Source organism: Trachypithecus francoisi, unplaced genomic scaffold, assembly GCF_009764315.1.
Source record: "Trachypithecus francoisi isolate TF-2019V2 unplaced genomic scaffold, Tfra_2.0 Lachesis_group5, whole genome shotgun sequence".
NCBI classification, from domain to species: domain Eukaryota; kingdom Metazoa; phylum Chordata; class Mammalia; order Primates; family Cercopithecidae; genus Trachypithecus; species Trachypithecus francoisi.
This window is the reverse complement of record NW_022681470.1, coordinates 76,246,607-76,273,753: the sequence shown is the minus strand read 5'-3', so window position 1 is coordinate 76,273,753 and position 27,147 is coordinate 76,246,607. Positions and strand designations below refer to the sequence as shown.

At 36.8% G+C, this 27,147-nt stretch overlaps 1 long non-coding RNA gene across 1 annotated transcript in view; it reads left to right on the top strand.

Annotated features, from left to right (window-relative positions):
• Positions 1-27,147, top strand: part of LOC117074244 — a 128,307-nt gene that overhangs the window by 76,558 nt on the left and 24,602 nt on the right. Inside the window, exon 2 of the long non-coding RNA XR_004433534.1 lies at positions 3,404-3,474. This is a non-coding gene — a long non-coding RNA (uncharacterized LOC117074244). The remainder of the gene's footprint in view (positions 1-3,403; positions 3,475-27,147) is intronic.

Genomic DNA, 27,147 nt, shown 5'->3' with positions numbered 1-27,147 from the left:
AATTTACTGATGAGTCCCTTTCTCTACTGACCTGCAACACATATTTGTCATATGTGAATGTTTCATAAATATTGGGTCTGTCTTGTATTTAATTTCATTTCATTGGTAAAGTTTTCTTTATCTAACTCACTCAGTGTCCTACTTTGTAGTTTTAAAATAATGCATCTAAATATCTGCAGGGTAATTTACTTATTTTCTTCTTTTGTTTCAGAATGTCTTGGTTATTCTTGATCCTTTGCTCTTTCACATAAACTTTATTATTAGCCTGTCAAGTTCCACTTGACTCCACTCTAGATTTGGCAGGCATTAATGTCTTTACAGTTTTAAGTCTTCTTATCCCAAAACTCATGTCTCTCTCTAAGTTCTTTTTTTTTTTTTTTACATGTCTTTAGCATATTTTTATAATTTTCTTCATATAGGTACTGTCTATATTTCATTAGATTTATTCTCAGGTTTTATATAGTTTTCACTGCTGCTATGAAAATGTCACTTTTTAAAATTATATTTCCTACTGAGGACTTATATTGATTTTTGCCTATTGATCTTATACCTAGCTCTCTTACTGAACACCCTTATGATTTCTGATTATTTGTCTTTGGAAGTATTAGTCCATTTTCATACTGCTATGAAGAAACACCCGAGACTGGGTAATTTATAAAGAAAAAGAGGTTTAATGGACTTAAGAGTCCCACATGGGTAGGGAGGCCTCACAATCATGGTGGAAGGCAAAGGTGGAAGGCAAAGGAGGAGAAAGGCATGTCTTACATGGCAGCAGGCAAGGGAGCATATGCAGAGGAACTTCTTTTTATAAAACCAATAGATCTCATGAGACTTATTTACTGTCTTGAGAATGGCACAAGAAAACCCACTCCCATGATTCAGTTACTTCCCACTGGGTCTCTCCCATGATACCTGTGGATTATGAAAGCTACAATTCAAGATGAGATTTGGTTGGAGACACAGCCAAACCATATCATTATACCCCTTGCCTCTCCCAAATCTCAAGTCTTCATGATTCAAAATGCAATTACGCCCTTCCAGCAGTCCCCCAAAGTCATTTCAGCGTTAACTCCAAAGTCCAAGTCCAAAGATTGTAAAATCAGAAGCAAATTAGTTACTTCCTAGATACAATGGGGGTACAGGTGTTGGGTAGATAGACCTGTACCAAATGGAAGAAATTGGCCAAACCAAAGAGGCAACAGGATCAATGCAAGTCCAAAATCCAGCTGGGCAGTCAGATCTTAAAGCTTCAAAATGATCTACTTTGACTCTGTGTCTCACATCCAGGTCACACTGATGTAAGAGGTGGGGTCCCATGGCCTTGGGAAGCTCCACCCTTGTGGCTTTACAGATTATAAACCCACTCCTGGCTGATTTCGCAAGCTGGCATTGAGTGTCTGCAGGTGCATGCTGCAAGCTGTTGGTGAATCTACCATTGTGACGTCTGGAAAATGGTGACCGTCTTCTCACAGCTTCACTAGGCAGTGCACAAGTGGACTCTGTATGGGGGCTCCCACCCCACATTTCCCTTCTGCACTGTCTTAGCAGAGGTTCTCCCTGAGGGCTCCTCTTGTGCAACACACCTTTGCCTGGACATCCAGCCGTTTCTATGCACGCTCTGAAATCTTGGAGGAGGTTCCCAAACCTAAGTTCTTGATTTTTGTGTACCCACAGGGCCAACATCACTTGTAAGCCACCAAGGCTTGGGGCCTGCACCCTCTGAAGTAACAGCCTGAGCTGTACATTTGTCCCCTTAAGGCATGGGTGGGACACAGGGCACCAAGTCTTGAGACTGTACAAACCAGCAAGGCCCTGGGCCTGGCACATGAAAACATTTTTTCCTCTTAGGCCTACAGACCTGTGATGGGAGGGGATGCTGTGAAGACTTCTGACATGCCTTAGAGACATTTTCCACAGTGCCTTGGCAATTAATAGTTGCTTTTAAGAGCACCAAAGTCACCTCTTGCATGCTTTGCTGCTTAGAAATTTCTTCCACCAGATACCCTAAATCATCCCTCTCAAGTTTGAAATTCTACAGATCTCTAAGACAGGGACAAAATGCCACCAGTTTCTTTGCTAAAGCATGAGAAGTATCAGATTTGCTCCAGTTCCCAGTAAGTTCCTCATGTCCAACTAAGACCACCTCAGCCTGGACTTCATTGGCCGTATCACTATCAGCATTTTGGTCAAAACCATTCAACAAGTCTCTAGGAAGCTTCAAACTTTCCCACATCTCCCTGTCTTCTTCTGAGCCCTCCAAACTGTTCCAACCTCTGCCTCTTCCAAAGTTGCTTCCACATTTTCCAGTATCTTAATAGCAGTATCCCATTCTACCAGTACCAATTTGCTGTATTAGTCCATTTTCATACTGCTATGAAGAAATATCTAAGACTGAGTAATTTATAAATAAAAAGAAGTTTAATAGACTCACGGTTCCACATGGCTTGGGAGGCCTCACAATCATGGCAGAAGGCAAAGGAGAAACAACCACATCTTACATGATGGCAAGCAAGAGAGTGTGTGCAGGGGAACTGCCCTTTATAAAACCATGAGATCTCATAAGACTGTTTCACTATCACAACAACAGCATGGAGAAACCAGCCCCCATTATTCAATTACCTCCTACCAGGTCTCTCCCGTGCCATGTGGGGATTCTGGGAGCTAGAATTCAAGAAGAAATTTGGGTGGGGACATTGCCAAACCATATCATTGGATAATCTGAGATTTTGAAAGCAACTGATATCACTTGAAAATTATGATAATTTTGAATTTTTTCCTTTCTAATCCTTATGCATTTATTTGCATTTTATTGAATTACATACTAACTAAACTTAAAGGAGAATGTTGAGTAAAAATTGTAATATGAAATATACTTGTATTAATTCTAAAGGGAACTCTTCTAATGCTTCTCCATACAGAAAGATGTCTCGTTTTTGGTAGACATACATTATAAGACTAAGGAAGTCCTTTGTTGCTACTGTTTGGTAAGAGGTATCATGAAGTTAGGTTAAATTTTATGAATTATGTTCTTCATACAGAATAAAACATTTCAAAATTTATTATGTTTATTTGGTTAATGGCATTTATTGATTTTCTGATTTAAACTGCCTTGCAAGTTTGTGATAAACCCCAACTTGGTTATATGTGCTTGTATTTTTTTAGCTTGTTAAATTTAGTTTGGTTGTATTTTTAACAAAAGTTGAATCTCTTTGTGAGACTCACCAACAATTATCTTCTCTATTGTGTTTGTGTGGTTTTGATACTAGGGGAATACTGACCTTATATAATGAGTCTCAACTCGTTGTATAGCCCCTCTTTTTCCATATTCTAGAATTGCAATACAATAGAATGGCTGCTCCTTGTAAATCAACTAAATAATCTTAGTGTGATATTTTCTTTTTAGGAAGATTTTCAACCCCCAATTCATTCTCTTCAGTATACACAAGATTAATATGGGCTCAATTTGTGTCTTCAGTAAGTTTGGTATGGTATTTAATTTTAAAAATTTTATTTATCTAAATTGAAATTTATTGTTTTTATGTCTTTTATTTTGCTTTCATATTTAAAAAATCCCTTTTATGTTTGTGATATACCCACATTCTTATTTCTAAAATTTTTCATTGAGGAGATTTCTTTATCTTTTTGATTAAGTTATCAGAGGTTTGTCTTTCTTATTTCAACGTAACCAACTTCTGGTTTATATATATTTCCTATTTTATTTGTTTTCTGTTCATTGATTGGCATTAATACATTCATTATATTATTTTTTTCTTTTTAACATGACAGTTACTTCATTAATTTTCAGCATTTATCTGTTTCAAAAAATAAGCACTTTAAAGCTATAAATTTCCCTCAAAATATCAATTCTGCTTTATCTCTTGCTTTGATATTTTCATTCTTATCTAAGTATTTTATAATTCCTATTATGGTTTATTTTTTATGCAGTATCTTAACTTATCAATGGTTTTCTGTTTTCTATTTTTATTTTTTAGGAATACATAGTATATATATATATGTTTATGGGGCATATGAGACATTTTGATAAAGACATACAATGGGTAATAATCACATCAAAGTAAATGGAGTATCATCACCTCAAGCATTTATTACTTTGCTGTTTTACAAACATTCCAGCTGTACTCTTATGATATTTAAAAATGTACAAATTGTTGACTATAGTCACCATGTTGTGCTATCAAATAGTAGATCTTATTCATTCTAACTGTATTTTTGTACTCATATCCATTCCCCCTTACCTACCACCCTTCCCAGCCTCTGGTAACGATTATTCTACTCTCCATTACAATGAGTTCAATTGTTTTAAGTTTCAGCTACCAAAAATAAGGGAGAACATGTGAAGTTTGTCTTTTGGTGCCTGGCTTATTTCATTTAACATAATGTGCCATACATATCATGGCAAATGACAGGATCTTATTTTTTTAAAGCTGAATTATACTTCACTGTGTATATGTACCACATTTTCTATGTCCATTTGCCTGTTGATAGAAACTTATGTTGCTTCTAAATTTGAATATTGCAAATAGTGCAGCAGTACATATGGGACTACAGAAGTATCTTCAACACACTGGTTTCATTTTCTTTGGATAAATATTCAGTAGGGGAATTGCTGGATCATTTAGTAGTTCTATATTTAGTTTTTTGAAGAACCTCCATACTGTTCTCTATAGTGGCTAAACTCATGTACATTCCCACCAATAGTGTTTGAGGATTCCCTTTTCTCCACATTGTTGCCAACATTCATTGTTGCCTTTATTTTGGATAAAAGCCATTTTAAGCGGGGTGAGATGATATTTTATTTGCATTCATTTGATGATCAGTGATATTGAGCATCTTTTCACATACCTATTTGCCATTTATATGTCTTCTTTTGAGAAATGACTATTTGGACATTTTGTCCATTTTTAAATTAGATTATTAGATTTTTTCCCAATTGTTTGAGCTCCTTATATACTCTGGTTGTAAATCCCTTGACAGATGGATAGTTTGAAAATTTTTCTCCCATTCTGTGGGTTGTCTCTTCACTTTGTTAATTTTTTTTTCTGTACAGACGCTTTTTAACTTGATGTGATCACATTTGCCCATTTTTGCTATGGTTATCTCTGTTTTTGAGGTGTTATTCAAGAAACCTTTGCCCACACCAATGTCCTGTGGAGTTTTCCCAATGTTTTCTTTTAATAGTTTCATAGTCTGAGGTATTAGATTTAACTCTTTAATACATTTTGACATCATTTTTGTAGATGATGAAAAATAGGGTTCTAGCTTCATTCTTCTGCCTATAGACATCCGGTTTTCCCAGCACAATTTGTTTAAGAGATTGTCTTTCTCCAATGTATGTTCTTGGCACCTTTGTCAAAAATAAATTCAACGTAACTGTATGGATTTATTTCTAATGTATCCTGTTTCTTTGGTCTACATGTCTGTTTTTATGCCAGTACCATGCTGTTTTGGTTACTATTGCTCTATAGAATAATTTAAAATCAGAGAATGTGCTTCCTCTCATTTTGTTCTTTTTACTCAGAATGACTTTGGCTATTCTGGGTCTTTTGTGGTTTCACATGAATTTTGCAATAATTTTTTCTATTCATGTGAAGAATGTATTGGTATTTTAATAATGATTGCGTTGAATCTGTAGATTACTTTGAATAGTGTAGACACTTTAACAATATTGATTCTTCCAATCCATGAGCATAAAGTATCTTTTCATTGTTTTGTGTTCTCCTCAATGTCTTGCATCAATGTTTTATAGAATGCATTGTATGTATCTTTCAATTCTTTAGTTAAATTCATTTCTAGGTATGTTATTTTATTTGTAGCTATTGTAACTGGGATTACCTTCTTGATTTCTTTTTAAGATTGTTAACTGTTGTAATATGTAAATACTGTTGATTTTTGTATGTTGATTTTGTATCCCTCAACTTTGCTGAATTTGTTTATTTGTTCTAATAGATTTTTGGTAGAGTCTTTAGATATTTTTCAGATATAAGACCATATCATCTGCAAACAAAGATGACTTACTTCTTTTCAATTTGGATGTTCTTTATATCTTTTTCTTGTCTGATTGCTCTAACTAGAATGTCAGTACTATGTTGAATAATAGTGGTGAAAGTGGACATTTTGGTTTGTTCCAGATCTTATAGAAAAAGTTTTCAGTTTTTCTGCATTCAGTATGATGCTAGCTGTGTGTCTGTTATATACAGTTTTTATTGTTTTGAGATATATACTTCTATACTTCATTTTTTAGGGCTTTTATTATGAAAGGAGGTTGAATTTTATCTAATGCTTTTTACCATCAATTGAAATAATGATTGCATGTTTTTGTCCTTCATTCTTTTGATATGATATATCACATTGATTTATTTGCAGATGCTGAATCATTCTTGTGTCACTGGCATAAATCCCTCTTGGTCATGATGAATTATCTTTTAAATGCGTTGTTGAATTTGGTTTGTGAGTATTTTGTTGAGGATTTTTGCATCAGTATTCATCTAGAATATTGGCCTGTAGTTTTCTTATTTGTTGTCTCTGTCTGATTTTGGTATCAGGATAATACTGCCCTCATAGAATGAGTAGGGAAGTATTTGCTTCTTTATTTTTTTTGGAATTGTTTGAATAGAATTATATTAATATTAGTTCTTTAAACTTTGGGTGAAATTTGGCAGTTGAAGGCTTTGGGTCTCTGACTTTTCTTTGCTGGGATACTTTTTATTATGGTGTTGAACTCATTCCTTGTTGTTGGTCTATTTAGCTTTTGGAAATCATCATGATTTGGTCTTGGTAGGTTGTATGTGCCTAGGATTTAATCTATTTCTTTCAGGTTTTCCAATTTACTGGCATGTTGCTGCTCATAGTAGTCTCTAATGATTCTCTGAACTGCAGTATCAGTTGTAATATCTCCTTTTTATCACAGATTTTATTTATTTGGGTTTTCTATCTTTATGTCTTTGGCTAAATGTTTATCAGTTTTATTTATTTTTTGAAATAAGCCACCTTTTTGTTTAATTGATATTTTGTATAGTTTGTTTTGTTTCAGGTTCATTTATTTCTGCTTTGATTTTTATTATTTCTTTTCTCCTACTAATATTGCCTTTTGTTTGCTCTTTGTTTTCTAGTTCTTTAAGATGCATCATTAGGTTGTTAATTTGAGGATTTTCTGCTTTCTTGATGTGGAGTGCTTATTGCTATAAGCTTTCTTCTTAGTATTGCTTTTGCTGCATTCTATAAGTTATGATATACTGTTTCCATTTTTGTTTGTTTCAAGGAATTTTTAAGTTTTATTCTTAATTTCTTCATTGACCCATTGGTCATTCTAGAGCATATTGTTTATTTTGCATGTGTTTGTATAGTTTCCAAAATTTTTCTAATTATTTATTTCTAGTTTTATTCCATTGAGAATAAAACTAGAAAGATGAGACATTTGATATTTTTTCAATTTTAGAATTTTTTTAAGACTTGTTATTTGTTCTAATAGATGATCTATCCTTAAGAATGAGCCATGCCCTGAGGAGAATGTGTATTCTGCAGCTCTTAAATGAAAGGTTGTGTAAATATATATTAGGTCCATTTGGTCTATAGTGCAGATTAAGTCCAATTTTGTTGTTGGTGGTGGTTTTCTGTTTAGAGCTTCTGTCCAGTGCTGAAAGTGGGGTGTGGAAGTCTCCAGCTATTATTGTATTGTATTACTCTTCAACTCTAATAATATTTACTTAATATGTTTGAGTGTTCCAATGTTGGGTGTATACATATTTACAATTGTTATAACCTCTTGCTAAGTTGACCTCTTTATCATTATATAATGACCTTCTTTGTCTCTGTTTATAGTTTTTGTTTTGAAATCTATTTTGTCTGATGTAAATATAGCTACTTCTGCTTTTTTTGTTTCCATTTTCATGCAATATTTTTCAGTTCCTGTATTTTCAGTCTAAGTTAGTCTTTATAAGTGAAGTGTGTTTCTTATAAGGACCAGATTGTTGGATCTTGTTTTTTTATTATTATTATTGTTCAGGCTCTCTATGTCTTGTGATTGGAGAGTTTAGTCCATTTACATTCAATGTTATTATTAGTAAGGACTTACTACTGCCATTTTGTTGTTTTCTGGGTGTTTTATGTGTGCTCTTCTCTTTCTTCCTTCCTTCTTCCCTGTATTCCTTTTTGGGATGTTAATTTTCTTTGTTGGGTTGTTTTAATTTCTTGATTTTTAGTTTTTTGTGTATCTGTTGTGTAGGTTTTATGGTTCGAGGTGACCATGATGCTTGGAAATAACATCTTAGAACCCATTATTTTAAACTGTTCACAACTTAGCACTGGATACAAAAGCAATCAAACTAACAAGCAAAGAGGAAACTAATAAAACCTTTACACTTTAACTTAATCCCCCTGCTTTCTAACTTTCTGTTACTTCCATCTACATCTTATTGTACTATGTCTTAAAAAGTTGTAGTTATTATTTTTGATAGGTTTGTCTTTTAGTCTTTCTATTCAAGATATCAATAGTTCACATATCACAATTACAGTGTTATAATATTGTGTGTTTGTTTGTGTACTTACCATTACCAATGAGTTTTGTACCTTCAGATGACTTCCTATTGCTCATTAGTGTCCTTTCTTTTAGATTGAACAGCTCCCTTTAGCATTTCTTGTAGGGCAGTTCTGGTGTTGATGAAATCCCTCAGCTTTTGTTTGTCTGGGAAAGCCTATTTCTTCTTTATGTTTGATGGGTATTTTCACTGGATATACTCTTCTAGGATAAAAGTCATTTTTCCTTCAGCACTTCAAATATATAATGCCACTCTCTCCTAGATTGTAAGGTATGTTATTTGTTTCTTTTCTCTTGCTGCTTTTAGAATCCTTTCTTTATCCTTGACCTTTGGAAGTTTGATTATTAAATGTCTTGAGGTAGTTTTATTTGGATGAAATCTACTTGGTGTTCTACAACCCACCCATACTTGAATTTTGATATATTTCTCTAGGTTTGAAAAGTTATCTGTTATTATCCTTTTGAAAAAAATTTATACCTTGATCTCTGTACCTCTTCTTTAAGGCAAGTGACTGTTAATTTGCCCTTTTGAGATATTTTCTAGAACTTATAGGCAAGCTTCATGCTTTTTTATTCTTTTGTTTCTTCTGACTGTGTACTTTCAAATAGCTTGATTCTTTCTTCTGCTTGATCAGTTCTGCTGTTGGGAGACTCTGATGCATTATTCTGTATGTCAATTGAATTTTTCAACTCAGAATTTCTGCATGTTTCAAAAATTATTTCATATCTTTGCTAAATTTATCTGATAGGAATCTGAATTCCTTCTCTGTGTTATCTTACATTTCATTGAGCTTCCACAATATATATATTTTGAATTTTCTGTCACTCTTGGATTGATCAGTGGTGACTTTTTCAGTTTGTTTGGTGAGGTCATGATTTCGTGAATGGTCCTGATGCTTCTGGATGTTTGTCCGTGTCTGGGCATTGAATAGTTAGGTATTTATTATAATATTTGCAGTCTGCATTTGCTTGTACTCGTCTTGTAGAGGGGTGATGCAAGCTCCACTGTGACTACCACACAGACTGTGCTGGGTCACACCCAAAGATAGCACAGCACTGGGTCTTGCTCAAGACCCATGGTAACCACTGCCTGGTTACTGCCAGTAGAAGGAATGAGTCTCCCCCAGGTTACTGAGCTGCACTGCCTGGGTTGGGGGAGGGGTGATGCAAGCACTCCCTTGACTACCTGGCTGGTGTCTCATTAGGTCAACCCAAGTCTACTGCCTCCTAGCCCAGCACAGCACCAACACTTGCCCAGGAATTGCCGACCTTATGGCCTAGACTGTCTTTGAAGTTTATGTAGGATCCCAGAGTGCTTTGGCCTATGGTGATAGGCTAGCCAGAACTCTGGTTCTAACCACTGGGAAGGACAATTCCTCTCTTGCTGGGACTGATACAAGGGCTCCCTCCATGGGCACTGGCTGTGTTCTGCCATATGTTGTTTTCTACTGTGGCTGGGCTGCACTGAGTTCCAGTGCAAAGTCCCACATCACTGCCCTGTCTCCCCTACAAGCACACAGATCCTCTGCAGCATCAGCAATTCAAGACTATCTTTCCTAACCTCTTCAATGCCTCTTTCTTTGATATGATGTTAGAACAAGGTACTGTGATCACTCACTTGATTTTCGGTTCTCATAAAAGTGCTTTCTTGTGTGGATAGTTGTTCAATTTAGTGTTCCTGTAGGAGGACTATTGTTGGAGAGTTCTATTAGGCCAACCTGCTCTGTGTCTTCCCCTATAGTTTCTTTTTGATTGAGTTACATTCAAATTTACTTTTTATACTTTATAGAAATGTTAGGGGAGTTAAAATGTATCCTTTATTTACTGAGTTCTAATTTAACAGAATTGCAACTGTGGTCAGAGAATGTATTAGGTTTGACACTAAGTCTTTGAAATTTATTGAGATTTGCTTTAAAGCCTAGTGATATGCCTAATATCCCATTCTATGCCTATGTGGAGGAATCATAAGGAAAGGGACAGACCCTCTCTTTCAATGTATAGCACAAGGGTTCTTATTTATCCTCTAGACAATAGCATATAGATACATGTGTCAAGTTTACTTAGTAAGATTCTCTTGCCTGTAGCTTTGAATAATGAGGGTTAGAGATTTTTCCCAGCCAGTGTGAAAGGTTTGAGAGACTACTGGTGTGGCAGCAAGAATCCAGTAGCAGCAGTATCAATTCCTGTGTCCTGAGCAGACTTCAGGCTCATAACCTGCTTTCCTTGTTTTTCTGCCAGAATCTCATTCTCAACTCTTGATTAATTCTCTAAGTTATTGATATCTTGCCAATACATTCCTTTTCTGATTAATGTAACAAAGTCAGTTTCTGTTGCTTAGAACTCAGAATTCTGACAAGTGTGAAACACAATGCTTCTGAGGGAATTATAGTATATTACTTTTTGCTTTATTTTATTTAGTCTTCTGTTCTCTCCTCAGTGTTATTTGTTATCCTCATTTAACAGATAGGAAAACTGGGGATTCAATATTTGAAGCACTTTGTTCAATACCACACAGCCTGTAAACTGTGAAACCAGAATTCAAGCCAGCTCTGCCTGATTGTTGAACTGCTACTACTCAAGCCTTCCAGATATCCAATGGGTGATTTTAAACCTTTCTTCCTGACTCTAATATTCTATGAACTGAAAAATAAATACAGATTGCCAAGTGTAAATCAGGAATAGCTTAGGTACTGAGAAGTATATTCTTAAGTTTTAATTGGGAAAAGTACTTCTCCTAGGCTTTTTACTTCATACACTCTGTGAGATGAATCTTTAGAAACTGACCTTCTCTTATTCACTGCCCCAACTCTGCAAATTTGCTACACGTGCCTTGGCAACATGAACCACCATAACACAGAGGGGCTGGTGACTTAACATACTTTGTCATCCCCCTGGCATAACAGAGGGGTTCTTTTAGGTCATGGGCCACTTTTCTTCTTGTAGTTTATTGAAAGTTTGTGTGTTCATGCTCATTAAGTAACTTCTAGCAACCTTGGCTAAATAAGTTGGTAAAAGGCTGAACTCATAGTCAGTATTGCTTCATAATACACACATGCAGAGCTCATAATATATGTGACAGTTGACTCACTTAAATCACCCAATTAACTTTTTGCCGTCTTGTATAAATATAATAAAGTAGCTATAGAAATGAAAGATGTTTTCAAGTTAAATTTAACTCCACTGAACTCATAGAATGAGAGTTAACTTATATTTCATTTTAGGTGATTTTAGAGAAAGTTATTTTAAAGGCAAAACATTCTTAAAAGATTGAATTTGTTTCTACCCCCATTTTTCTTAATTACTTTCATGAAAAACCTATTGATTTTATAATCTATTAATTTGCAGTGGAAAAACTGTGCTCTTTTGTTGATGTAGAGCTAATAATGTACATAAATGTTTATAACTTTTAACCTCATCTTAAATATTTTTTTGTTTTAAATCACACATAGCTGACATTTTAAGGTATTTCTTGTTTGTTTGTTTTTTTTCCCCTATTTGCAGAACACTTTGATGTCTTAAGTGGTACATCCAAACTTAAGTGAAATAGAGCTGTGAGGACATTTTGGGGGAAGTGATCTAGATAAGTACTGACCGTTGCATTCATCTATCATCTTGCTGATCGTGATAATTTCTTGTGCCATAGCAGATCAAAATCTGCCAAAAAATGGAAATAATTAGGGTCTCACAAGTAGTAGCCAGATACACAGATGAAATTAAACTATCTCTGTGAATAGGCGTTTGCTTTTTGAGAGTAGAGTAAAGCAGAGTTAAGGAAGAAGTGTTGATTTTAGCTGTCACATACCAGTTGAACAATTCTGATAGCGATACTGTTGTTTTCCAGGTGAGTAAAAGAGTCATGGAAATTAGCTTACAACATAAAAATCTGTAGACATCAGGGGAGATGTGTGACAGGAGTGGCCAAGGGAAATCCCTTTGGGGATGAACAACAGGAATTCCTCATTTGGACTGCTTCTGTTATTACTCACTCAGAGACTACAGCAAATTGTTAGACTTGCCTGTGGTGTCCTTTATCTATCCCTAAAATGTAGAAAGTGAAGTAGGGAAGGATGAGGAGTTGATATTGCAGAAGAGGAAGCTGAAATAACCTTCCTTCAATTATTTTTCTTAAAATTGCCCTCTGAAGGGAACCTGAATGTTTATGCTTTATTTCACTCTGTCCTACACTCTATTTGTGACAGATAAATGAAATGGTAGACTGATTGGCCATTCTTTGGCTAATGTCAGCAGCCAAATTAATGTGGGAAGTTGCTGATATGTTTATATGAAAATAACTTTAAAAAAAAGGCCCATTGTCCACCTGATTTGTTTCGTGGTTGAGGTCAAATATATTTATCTGATATATTATGTGATAATATTAGTAATTAAAGTCCTTAAGTTAGCAAATGGTTTGCCTCCATCTCCAAGTTCTTTGTTCTTTCCATCCTGTACCACTGATATTCCACCTGAATTAGGGAAATTAATTATCAAAAAGTGCCTGTTTGTTTCCATCTTCTTTCTTATTAAAATACTATGTATTTTAAATTACTATTTCCTAATTAATGCTAAATAAATAAAATGTACACTTAGCTAACCAGAGATTTATAAATAACTGCATTTCTTCATTTTCTCCCTGGATTTTCTGCTATTTATTATTATTTAAGTTTTAGTGTTTTGAGAGTACAGCTGGTATTTCAACAGCACTTTCCTCTAATGCTTAATCCTAACTCATAACTGAAATATGTATTAAAAGCTTGAGCACATGCATATAAAGAGAAAACGTTTTTCTTAACCTTCAACACTTCACATTAAATCTTTGGAATATTTAGTGCCTTATCGTCATTTTATTCTTATTCTGAGTCACAGACAGCATGAACAGAATTTACAGGGTAATCACTGCAGTAACATTTTCTTCCTCTAGCTTATCTTTTCTGGGATTAATTATATTGAGATCACTGCCCTGAGTCATAGTCTTCTGTATTTTAATAGAGTATCAGGCATGGTTCAGATAAAGAAACTTTATTAGGGCTATTTTTGTATCATCTGTGGATTGGGTGAAGATGGAATGTTCTTTGGAGAAATTGTGAGGAAGAAAGAACACAGTTTTCTTCAATACTATTTAACTTAACAGAAATTTTTATCAGTTGGATTTTAAAGCCCATATTTCAAAACTTTCTTAAAAGTTTGCATACTTTAAATTCAAAATTTTAAAAATTAAAATTAAATAATTAAAATTAAAAAATAAAATAAAGTATGGTTTATGTATATATTCCTTAAATAATTTCAATAAAAATTTTGTTTACATTTATACAGATTTTTAAAGAATAAATTATATTATAGTATTATTTTAGTCTCTCAGATGAATGCTTTTTATGTACCAGGTAATTTTCTCATACTGGGATATATCAGCAGATAAAAAACAAAGAACATGTTAAATATCTGTTCTCCTGGAAGTCTATGACAAATGGGGCAGGCTGAGAAATAAATAAACAAGTATATGGATATTATGTCACATGCTAATGAGTACTGTGAAAGCAGGAGAACCCAGCAGGGTTAGAGGAATAGGGAATGTGTACGTGTTGTTTTGTTTGTTTGTTTGTTTTCTGTTTTGTTGGGTTGCCATGGAAGGTAACAGAGTACTAAGGCAAATTAGAGAGTGAATGGTTCATGTAATGCACTGAAAATGGAGGAAATAGCAAGAGTGAAGTGTCTGTGGTAATATCTTGCTTACTATACCAAGGAACAATAAGCAGCCTAATATGACTGGAGTGAAGTGAGCTAAGTGGAAAGTATTAATAGTAAGAGATGAGGACAAAGAGTTATCAGGAGGTCAGATTTGCAGGCCCTTTTAGGTTCATGTGAAGAACTGGGTTCTGTACTTAATGAGATGGAAAGCCATTGAGAGTGACATGATCTGATTTAAATTTTAAGAGAATCACTATGCCTGTCTGCCATGGGGAAAAAAGTGGTGTATGTATCTCTGCATATTTTGGTATAATAGGGAGTTAGGCACTCTAGAAAATGTATCTTAAAATATAAAATCAGACAGTCAAATAATTACTCAAGCCAGTCCTCTTATTTAATGTTCTAACTTAAATCACTACTAATTACAAGCAGAATTTATTTTTGCATGAAGCCTTTTGTATGATCACTCTTCAAATGTAAACATAGAAAAATGCCTCATATAATACCATGTAAATTAATTAAGAAAAAATATAGTGACTCTCAAGAGAAAGGAAGGAAATCACTAAGTGCCAGAAACAAATAAAGAACTCAGTTCCAAAAGGAACCTTGACGTGATACCCTAGCAGTTCATAAGACTGTCAGATGCAGCCTTGAGTCTCTCCAGGATAGGGGATTAGAAAAAATGTCTTTGAAGATTTTGAAGACAGCCCTAGCTAAATGCAAAAACAATCTTACTGGCTTCCCAGGCTCTGGAAGTAGCTATAAATCATCTCCTGAGAGAAAAGTCAAGAACCCAAGCTGCACCAAAAGTATGTGGTCAAAATTTGTAGTAATACATAAAGCAGGAATAATAAGCTTTGAAATTCATTTTAAAAAACTGGTCTGATACCAGGGAAATCTTCTGTACTGAGGCATAAGCAATAAAATCTCAATAACCCTGTAAAGAAAATTCTGCATCCCTGGATGTATGGGACACACAAAGGAAAAAGTAAATCACCCACTGAAAGTGATCTCTCTTTGTGCATATACAACTTATTTATTTTTTACAAAGACACAATCTATACAGAGAATTAACAGAGGAAAGCAGTCACCAACTAAAGATAATATGTCATATATATACATATACAGACACACACACACATTTTTTTTACAGAGACACAATTTTGAGAGACAGAGTAGGCAGAGAAAAGCATGAAAATCACATGCTAAAAACAGTGATAATAGAACAATTTGGAAGAGATTAATAAGTGTGTTCGTAGTTATTTAACAAAATATAAAATTATCAAAATATTTGAAGAAGAAATAATAGCCTAATGTAATGACAGAGCAAAAACACTAAAGAACAAAATGGAAGTATTAGAAATAAAAGTAATATAGTCATTGTTAAAACAAAACCCTGGGGAGGAGGCGGAGCAAGATAGCCAAATGGGACCCTCCAGCAGTTGTCTTCCCCCCAGGAACACCAAATTAAACAACCATCTGCACAAGAAAACATCTTCATAAGAACGAAAAATCAGATGAGTGATCATTGTATGTAATTTTGACATCTTATCAAGGAAAGAGGCACTGAAGAGGGTAGGAAAGATGATCTCGAATGGCCAACACCACCCCAACTCCATCCATCAGCAACAGCTACATGGAATGGAGAGAGAGTATGTGTGCTTGCAGGAGAGAGAGCTCAGTGATCGTGGGACTTTGCTTTGGAATTCAGTGCTGCCTGCCACCATGGAAAGCAACACATGCAGAACTCAACCAGCAAACGCAGAGAGAACATTTAGACTAACCCTAGCCAAAAGAAAATAATCCATGCCAACGTTTGGAACCTGGGTTCCTGCTGTTACCACCACTGCAGGCTAACACTCTCTGAGGTACTAAATAAACTTGAAAAGCAATCTAGGCCACAAGGACTGCAATTCCTGTGCAAGTTTTGGTGCTGTGCTTGGCTCAGAGCCAGTGAACTTGAGATGCACACAACCTAGTGAGACACCAGCTAGGGTAGCTAAGGGAGTGCTTGTGTCACCCTCCCACAACCCCAGGAAGTGCAGCTCACAGCTCCTCCTTTCCACTTGAAGAGAGAAGAGGGAAGAGGGAAGAAAGTAAAGAGGACATTGTCTTGCAACTTGGATATCAGCTCAGCTACAGAATAGGGCATCAGACAAATTCCTGAGGCCTCTATTTTAGGCACTAACTTCCAAATGACATTTCTAGACACACCCTGTGCCAGAAAGGAACCCACTGCATTGAAGGGAAAGACCCTGTACTTGCAGGATACATCACCTGCTGACTACACAGCATTTGAGCCTTGAAAAAACATGAGTGGTAACCAGGCAGTACTCACCACAGGCCTTGGGTGATACCCAATGCCATGTTGGCTTCAGGTGTGACCTAGTATATTCCCAGCTGTGGTGGCCATGCAGACAGACTCCTGCTTGAGGAAAGGAGAGGGAAGAGTAAAGACGAGTTTGTCTTGCAGTTTGGGTATCAGGTCAGTAAATAAACAAACAAACAAAAAAACAACGGGCTGCTTTTGTTCCAGGCCTTGCCTCCTGGATGGCATTTTTGAACCCACCCTGGGCCGGAGGGGAGCCCACTTCTTTGAAGACAGAAACACAGGACTGGCAGCATTTACCGTAAGCTGACTGAGCAGCCACTGGGCCTTGAGTGAACATTGGTGGTAGCCAGGCAGTACTTGTCTCAGTACTTGCCTCAGGCCTGGGGTGTGGGTGACCACAGGGAGATCATCCATCTGCTTGAGAAAAGGAGAACGAAGAAAGTAAAGGGCTTAACCTTGCACTTGATTGCCAACTCAGCCATAGTAGAATACAGCACCAAGTAAATTCCTAAGGATCCTGATTCCAGGCCCTGGCTCCCAGATGACATTTTAGGACCTGCCCTGGGCTAGGGGAAGCTCATCATCCTGAAGGGAAAAACACAAGCCTGGCTGAATTTGCCACCAGCTGAATAAAGAGTGCTTGGGCGTTGAATGAACTTTGGCAATAGCCAAGGAGTGGTCACCATGGACCTTAGGGAAGAGAGCCAGTGCTGTGCTGGCTTTGGATTTGACCCAGCATAATCTCACTGGTATTTTAGTTCTTGTACATTTACTTTTTAGTTTATCCTACACACGATGTTTACTAGTACTAAAACTGTCTTACAATATTACAATTTTGACCCTTTTTCTAATGGAACTTTATGTTTTTACAAGCACACGTTATTACATATGAATGAGACTTTACTATGTTATAGATAACTCTTAATTCTGTAAATAATATATCGCTTATCTGAAATATAGCTGGTATTTGTTTCTCAATTATTTGGCTATTCCCTGTATGTTATACTCTACTAAAGATCATGTGATGTAGATTCAGAAAACTTACTTCCTAGCTCTTATTATTTCTGTGATCTTGCAAAAGAAAAAAAAAATGTGAACTATTGTTTTTTTATCTGTGAAACACGAAATGTACTTCACAGAATTGTAATGAGAATTAAATTAGATGATATACATGAAAATCACTTCTGAATTGTCAAGGAATTTGTTAATACTGTCACTATTATGTTTGGTAGACTTAAATGATTTGCCTTTGCCTATATACTGAGTAAAGAAGCAGCATTTTGGCATTACCAGTTCCAAAACCCAAAAGAATACAGAATTCCCGTAACAGAAAATTAAATAATCTAACCTGGATTCCACCTACCCCACTGCCCACCAACTTCATGCTGTGATTCCCAAGATGATTGGAGGGAAAATGCCAGAAACAGATCCATAAACTGCCCGTGAGACATACTATAAACAGAAAATGAACCCGTCTTATGTCAGGGAATGTGATTGAAAAATTAAAAGAGCTTAGGGAGAGAAAGCACGCTATAAAACTCTGCAATTCCAGATGGTCTCCCTCTAAGTAGTGCACGGGCAGTAAGTGACTTGGGGAACCTGTGATGAACATGTGCGAGTCATCTCTGAAAACGGAGGATGCACAGGTGGCTGGTTTTGAATTGAACACCACACCTGTCTTTGTAATAATGCTTGTAATTCTGCACTGCCTTTCATCAGGGCTTCTTGACAGGTTTTGCAGACATACCACTACAGCTTTTAGACAGGATGTTAAACCCATTTTGGAGAGAGAAATCTTAGAATTCTATGATAAAGTAAATGAAGGTTGCAGAGTGGGCTAGAATAGAACAAAGAAATCCTGATAGCCCCCTTTAAGGAAACACGTTGTATGGTTTCTTTGTTTCTTTTCTTTTTTTTTTTAATTAAAGCTGATCTCTTTTAAAATTTCACTCAGAAATTAAACAAACATTTACAAAGCACCTACTCTGGGAAAATACACAAGGCACAAGTAATATACAAAAATGAGTAAAGATTCGTCCCTGCATATAATAAATTTATATTTAAGGGCTAGAGAGGCATTCATTTATAACATGGCTATGGGCCAACATTTTTAAGTAGAATAATACTGGCATAAACAAATGTTAGGTAATCATGGAAGACAGTGATTTTGATGGAGTAATTATGGAAGACTTTCACAGAGTAAATGACAATAGTATAGTTAATCACGTTTTTACAGAAGTGTAAATAAGGAGAGAATGGTCCAGACAGAAACAGTGGCTTAGGTAAAAGTATATGCGTGTGAAAGTTTATGACAAGTTTATAAATGTTCAAACAGTCTGGGATTAACAAGTATCTAACAAGTCTGTATCATCTAGATTATAGTGCATGCATGTATGGCTGTGTAGATGAGTGTGAAAAAGAAGAGATAAGAATGTGGGAAGTAAGCAAGATTGTCGGGGTAGGCTCTGATCATATTGTGAAGACTTTGAAACTATGAATAGGAATGTGTTTTCTATAGAAAATGGGGCAGGGATCAGGTATAGGAGAGGAATGTGAACATAATAATTCTGGTGGAAATGTGGACAGTGAATTAAGGAGGGGAAGGAAGAGGCTAGTAAAATGGCTATTAAAATGAATCAGCTGACAGATGGGGCTTGAAAGGAGAAGATGGAGTCAAGATATTTCAGACATAGAATATATTTTATCTCTGATTAAATACTGAGGTTTAGGGAAGAGAAAAGTTAAGAATGACTCCAAGACCTATAGCTAGAGACCGAGTGGATAGTGATGGCATTAACTAAGAGAAGACACACGAGATCAGGAGATCGAGACCATCCTGGCTAACACGGTGAAACCCCATCTCTACTAAAAAACACAAAAAACTAGCCGGGCGAGGTGGCGGGCGCCTGTAGTCCCAGCTACTGGGGGGCGGCTGAGGCAGGAGAATGGCGTAAACCCGGGAGGCGGAGCTTGCAGTGAGCCGAGATCGCGCCACTGCACTCCAGCCTGGGCGACAGAGTGAGACTCCGTCTCAAAAAAGAAAAATAAAATAAAAGAGAAGACACAAACATAGGCAAGTAGGTTTAAGATGAGGAGGAGAATATCAACTCAGCTTTTGATATTTTAAGTTAGATATGCAAATGAGGCACCCTTAAAGAGAAGGCCAGTGGGAACTCAGAGATTAATCTGGCCTCAGAGAAAAAAGACCCAGCTCTTTCTCTAAGATTTGTAGGTCCTAAGGCAAGACTGCGAATGGAGGACTGTGTACCATATGTTAAATATTTAAAAGTTATAAATCAAGCCACAAACTGTTAAATAAAATATCTAACCTCCTACCATGACAAATATGCTTTTATATCAACCTCAAAGACCAAGTTTGAATTACAGTTACATGATAAAATATGGTGGCAGTAACTCAGAAAGGACCTCTTCTCCTCCCACTTTACCCCCCTTCCCACTAGCCCTATCCATGCACAGGCCTCAGGGTCAGTCATGGGAAATCCCAGGCTTAGGAGCTATGCAAAGCCATTGTGAAGATCTTGAAACTATGAGAAGAAATTTGTTTTCTATTCTATAGAAAATGGGGCAGGGATGGGGCAGGGAAGGAATGTGAACATGATAATACCTCCATTTCATCCCCGCTTCTCACAGACAACCACTCCTTAGTCACCACTTGGATCTTGGGATACACTGGAGGTTTAGAAGTATAGTCCTGAAGTCAAGAAGCCACTCGGCCCTGGAAGTAGATTCAACGAGATAGAGAATATGAATAGGAATTATGGTGGTCCCAGGTAGCCAGCGTCTGAATCAGAAGGGAGGATGTGGGCTGGGAGACAACTAGCCCTGGAAGGGGAGGATGGGAGGTAGAGCAGGTGTCTAAAGCTTGGAGTCTAGAAGGGAACTTCTCTTGCCCTAGTCCAAAAGGGTTGATGAGAAGACACTCCTAGAAAAGTAGATTTGACAATCAAATATTTATGGGAGTGAATGAAATAAAGAAAGCGTAGAGGAATAGAAAAGATGGAGTATTGGCCGGGCGCAGTGGCTCAAGCCTGTAATCCCAGCACCTTGGGAGGCCGAGACGGGCGGATCACGAGGTCAGGAGATCGAGACCACCCTGGCTAACACGGTGAAACCCCGTCTCTACTAAAAAATACAGAAAACTAGCCGGGCGAGGTGGTGGGCGCCTGTAGTCCCAGCTACTCGGGAGGCTGAGGCAGGAGAATGGCGTAAACCCGGGAGGCGGAGCTTGCAGTGAGCTGAGATCCGGCCACTGCACTCCAGCCTGGGCGACAGAGCGAAACTCCGTCTCAACAAAAAAAATAAATAAATAAAAATAAAAAAAAAAAGACAAGATGGAGTATTAAAAGTTAATTTAAATTACAAATAAAACATCATCACCATCACCACTTGTTTTAATTTTAAGTTCTGGGGTACATGTGCAGGTGCAGGATATGCAGGTTTGTTACATAGGTATACATGTGCCATGGTGGTTTGCTGCACCTATTAACCTACCACCTAGGTATTAAGCCCAGCATGCATTAGCTATTTTTCCTAATGCTCTTCCTCCCACTTTCCCCCAGCAGGCCCCAGTATGTGTTGTTCCCCTCCCTGTGTCCACGTGTTCTCATTGTTCAGCTCCCACTTATGAGTGAGAACATGCGGTGTTTGGCTTTTCTGTTCCTGTATTTGTTTGCTGAGGATAATGGCTTCCAGCTCCATCCATGTCCCTGCAAAGGAAATGATCTCATTCCTTTTTATGACTTCATAGTATTCCGTGATGTAGCTGTACCACATTTTCTTTATCTAGTGTATCATTGATGGGCATTTGGGTTGATTTCATGTGTTTGCTTTTGTGAACAGTGCTGCAATGAACACACATGTGCATGTATCTTTGTAATAGAATGATTTATATTCCTTTGGGTATATACCCAGTAATGAGATTGCTGAGTCAAATGGTATTTTTGGTTCTAGACCTTTGAGGAATTGCCATACTGTCTTCCGCAATGGTTGACATTACCACCTTTAAGAAATAGATTATGTAGTACACAAAGATGGAGCTGGGAGGGGAGGGAGCAAAGATAGCAAGTGCAGTGTACCCTTACAAGAAATGTATCAGAAGAAAGAAGCAGCTACAGGAAGAACTTACAAAGAATCAAGAATTAGGGATTTTTAAAAAATAATAATAAAGGGTTAGTTTTTCTTGTTAGAATGTCTGTTGCAATAGTGAAAGCTACCCAAAAATGAGATTAAAGGGTTAAAAACCAGGTGTCATTTAGAACAAGGAGTTTAATTGATTAAGCCTAGATTTGTATACATGAGGGAAAGAGTACAAATGAGGCAGAAATATTAATTTTTATGAAAAATGTAGCTGTACTGACTACCATTAATGTCAACATTAATAAATAGTTTCTGTGGGCCGGGCGCGGTGGCTCAAGCCTGTAATCCCAGCACTTTGGGAGGCCGAGACGGGCAGATCACGAGGTCAGGAGATCGAGACCATCCTGGCGAACATGGTGAAACCTCGTCTCTACTAAAAAATACAAAAAACTAGCCGGGCGAGGTGGCGGGCGCCTGTAGTCCCAGCTCCTCGGGAGGCTGAGGCGGAGAATGGAGTAAACCCGGGAGGCGGAGCTTGCAGTGAGCTGAGAACTGGCCACTGCACTCCAGCCCGGGCAACAGAGCGAGACTCCGTCTCAAAAAAAAAAAAAAAAAAGTTTCTGTGAAGGATGCAGTTTATGTTATTTCAGTCAATACATGGAGTTGATTGTCTAAGTACTGGCTTGTCTAATTTTGTATATGAATCAAGAGTGTCTATCCTGGGAAGAAAAGTCAGCAATCATACTGTGAACCCAGTTCTCTGCTCAGAGAAGAGTGGAAGAGCGTAAATTATACCCAGCCATGGAACAGCCACACTCAGTGTATTAGACAAGACACATACGTGTAAATAACAAAAGACACTATAGAATCATAAATGGGAAATTGTAAATATTTTGGTGATAAACAAAATAGGGAGATCAATGTAGCTGGGCTGGCAGTCCAGAGATCCTAGGGTTTTAGCTTAGTTTGCTAGATTGTTTGTAATCAGGATAAAATATTCAACTCAGCCTTAGTTTCTTCATTCATCATGTTGAACTGTGGATTTTTATGATCTAAAGCTCTGGAAACTTTTGTTCAAACAATGTCTTTCTGGGAAAGGTAAATAATTAAAATGATGAAAGCAGTGCTGGATTAAAGTAGGTGAGAGCTCCAGAACTCTGTTGCCCACTTTACTTCCCTTCCCATTTCTACCTCTTTTTCAAAAGCCTTCTAAGTGTCTCTATGTTGCACAGTTGGAAAATATTTGAACTAGATAATCTCTAAGAGCTATTCCAAGTATAAAATCCTATGACTCTACTAAGTCAGGTACAGCTTTGCAGATGAAGTGGCGCTTGAGTGGGCCTTTGAAACTAGGCCATATATTTGGATTAGTGGGTAGGAAGAGTGAAGATATTTAAAACAGGAAGAAGAGCATAATAAAAGAAATAGTGAAAGGAATAATACTGGTTTCCTTGGCAGAGGATGTGTGGAATAATAAAGAGACTTTTCTAACTAAACTGCAGGGATTGTAAGGTAGAGCTGTGGGAAATAAAATTTAAGTGCAGGGCACTTGCTTTTCATATGAGAGAAGTGTTATTCCTGGATACTTTGCATAACTTAAAACTCAAATAATTCAAAACAAATTTTCCCAAAGGGGGAATGCATTTTTGGAACTTACGAATTTCGGATTCTTTAGTATATATTTAGTATATATTTGCTTTGAAATTGCTTTTTACATTTTCTTTATTATTTTGCTGAGGACTCTTTCCTACATTAGTATTGGTGGTGGTTTGTGTTCCATCATAGTGCTTTACCACATCATATGTCTATTCCAGAGTTATTAACTTTACTCTTTTTTTCTCAGCACTAACTTTAGTAGCACCGTTTAATGAGCTTGAGTAACATTGTGCAAGGATATGAAAAACAAGTTTAGAAATGATAATAACAGTGCTTGCTTAGATTCTGAAACCAAGACTTACTTGCAGAAATTCTGATGCAAAAAGTAATCAATAATGATTCTCCCAGTATTGACAAAGGAGAGTTTGTGTTTCATTTTCCTAGTGGCGTGGGTGATGACAATAACATAAACACAGTTTGCGATTAACTATGTTTTCAAATTATGCTATTTTGCAATAATTACATAAATTGGATTTCTCATCAGTTCAAATTTGGCATGAACATTTCTTTAATCCCACAGTTTCATAATTTACAATCTTACTTCTATGTGTCGTGAAAATGGTCTGAGCATAGGGAATGTATGCTATTTATCTTTGTAATCCCTGAGGCATCTTAGCACTCTGCCTTTCAAGAAATACAGCATTTGCTAAACGGAAGTGATTTCTTCCACAGTTGGTTTGCCCTGGTCAGACGTAAGATTAGAGAGTGGAAATTCCTAATTTAGGTTCTCCAGATCTAGTTGCATGCTAAACATAAAGGAAACACAGTAAATGCTTATTGATTTCTGAACTAGGAGGATGGGGTTTTCTAACTACATCAATTTTACGCATTGCTATATCTTGTAAAACTATAAAGGATTGATTAAACACACTGACTTGTTACTGAGCGAGATTCAAGGAAGATGTGTGTCTTGGACAGGGAACAGCTAGAGACTTTGTGCTCAGTTAGGCTGGGATGACACATGGAGAAAAACATATGGAGTCAAGGGTGAGTGTAGCCAAAAAGAAAGGTGAAGCAGAGTGTGGAACAAAACATGCAGCTGGAAGCAAGTGGCTGACTACAGCCCAAAGTGCTATAGCTCTGTCTAGGCAATGCCAAAAGTCTAGGTGAGGAGTGGAAAAATCAAATCAATCATCAGGATGATTCAAAACATCCCGATGTGTGTTGTCATCAGGGCCATCACTAGGGGTGTTTAGGGTTAAGGCACATAGTCTTTCCACACTCCCCCCAGCCCAGATATTTGTATTCAGTTGAAATCATCCTGAAATGGAGGCTTACATAAAACTAAGGCATCAAAGAGCTCTGCATATTCAATCTACAAAGAGCTTACGTAAAGGTAGGGAGTAGTAATTCCTCTTAGTGCCTTAGGGGCCCTAATAACCATATCAGGGTTTCAAATTGTTAGATTCTAGTGATAGAATCAGATATGGTACATTAGAAATGGTTGAATAATTCATTTTTAAATATGAATGTTATCTAGTACTTTAAGCCTATCGTCTGAAAGACAATTAAATAGGTTTATCCAATATATAGTGTCAGCAGAAATACAGGAAAGCAGCTGTAAACGAATGGAATTATTTGAAATAGTTCAACATAGGCCTATACAATGTGATAATTAAAAATAAATCTTACGGTCAAACACAGGGAAAATAAGTACACCCTCAGAAATGAGGTGACAGATTTCTTTTTTTTTAGAGATCTCTATGACTAGTTTTCCTGAGGCCACAGGCTGTGACTTGCATCTCCCTAGAATATTTGGTTTGGCCAAAATATGTATTTGGAATGAACAGCAGTAGATAAGAGAAAGACCTTTAGCCTTTGATTTAGTCACTGCAGCACTCATAATCAGAATTTATTTCCAGGTTAGAGCCTAGATTCCCAAGCCAAACTATCCAGCATACATTGCAATTGGGAATAAGGGTTATATTTCTAGGTTTTCGGAAACACTTGACGAGATCTTTGAGTGAAGTGGATACAGAAAGCAGAAGATGGAGGTGGGAACACTGACATTTAGAGCACATAGGGCCAGGCATGTATAAGAGCTCAGTTTCAGAGGCCACCGGAATATGTGCAAGTCCCTGTCAGAAATGAGAGGGCTTAGGGGAGAACTTGACACTCTTGGCTTTAATTATTGCATAACTCTATTATTTTTATTCCTTCCCCTCTCCCACTGAGGAAAAGCACATGCTCAAATTTTTCTTACTTAATGAGTTTTTCTTTGGTGCCTCCCTTGCCCTGCGCCAAGTATTGTTCTAGGTGATAGGAAAACAGCAAGGAACAAAACCAACTTTCCTGTCCTGTGGGACTTAAACTCTAAACAGAGAGCTAGGCAATAGACAATCAAATAAAAATGAAAAGACACATGATATGTCTCATTTTTATAGAAGAAAAATCAGGAGGAGTAATTCAAGGAAGAGTAAAGGGGTGTGTACCTAGAAAGGTGACTGTTAAATTGGAAAATGGTGATTGTGTACATTGGTATGTACTATTCAGATTGTATCCAGAAAGTTTTTCTGGGAACCATTTTGACCTACTAGGTACACAAGGCATTTCTAGATACAACAACAGATAAATGTATCACTCAATTGAATCCTTATTTTGCATTGAATCAAACCTGGTTGAAGAAGGAATTGCTAGTTTTGGCCTAGATGGGTTGAGACATGGAAATGGCAACTAGTGTTTTTTCAAATGCTTTAAAAAATTGTGATCTTACACACTGCTAGTGGGAATGTAAATTACTACAACTTTTATGGAAAGCAGCAGGGAAATTCCTAAAAGAACTAAAATTAGATCTACCATTCAATCCAGCAATTCCACTACTGGGTGTCTACCCAAAGGATAAGAAGCCATTATATGAAAAAGACACATGGACACACATGTTTATTGCAGCCCAATTTGCAATTGCATAGATATGGAACCAACCTAAATGCCATTGACCAATGAGTGGATAAAGCAAATGTGATATATATATATATATATATATATATATATATATATATGAATACTACTCAGCCATAAAAAGGAATGAATATGTCTTTTGCAACAACAACTTGGATGGAGCTGGAGGCAATTATTCAAAGTGAAGTAACTCAAATAACTCAGGAATGGAAAACAAAATATTGTATATTCTTACTTATAAATGGGAGCTAAGCTATGTGTATGCAAAGCCATAAGAGTGATAAAATGGACTTCGGAGACTTGGAAGGGGGAAGGTGGGATTTGGGCAAGGGGTAAGAAAACTAAATATTGGGTAAAATGTACACTGCTCAGGTGACAGGTGCACTAAAATCTCAGAATTCACCACTACATAATTCATCCCTGTAACCAAAAACCACTTATACATTAAAAGCTATTGAAATAAAATAAAATTCTTAATTCACATATCATAAAATGTGTACATTGCTTTGGTTTTAAGCATATTTACAAAGTCGTGCAATGATCATTACTAATTCCAGTACCCCCTACAAAAATTCTATACTCATTAGCAGTCACACTCCAACATCCTCTCCCCTCATCTCCTAGCAACTACTAATCTACTTTCTTTCTGTATGTATTTTTCTCGTATCAATGGAATTATACATTATTTGGCCTTCTATGTATGGCTTTTTTCATTTAGTATAATTGTATTAGTGAGTTTTCAAATTTCTGATGAAAGACATACCCGAGACTGGGCAATTTAAAGAAGAAAGAGGTTTAATGAACTTGCAGTTCCAAGTGGCTGGGTAGGCCTTGCCATCATGATGGAAAGCAAGGAGGAGCAAGTCATGCCTTACATGGATGACAACAAGCAAAAAGACAGAGCTTGTTTAGGGAAACTCCCCCTTAT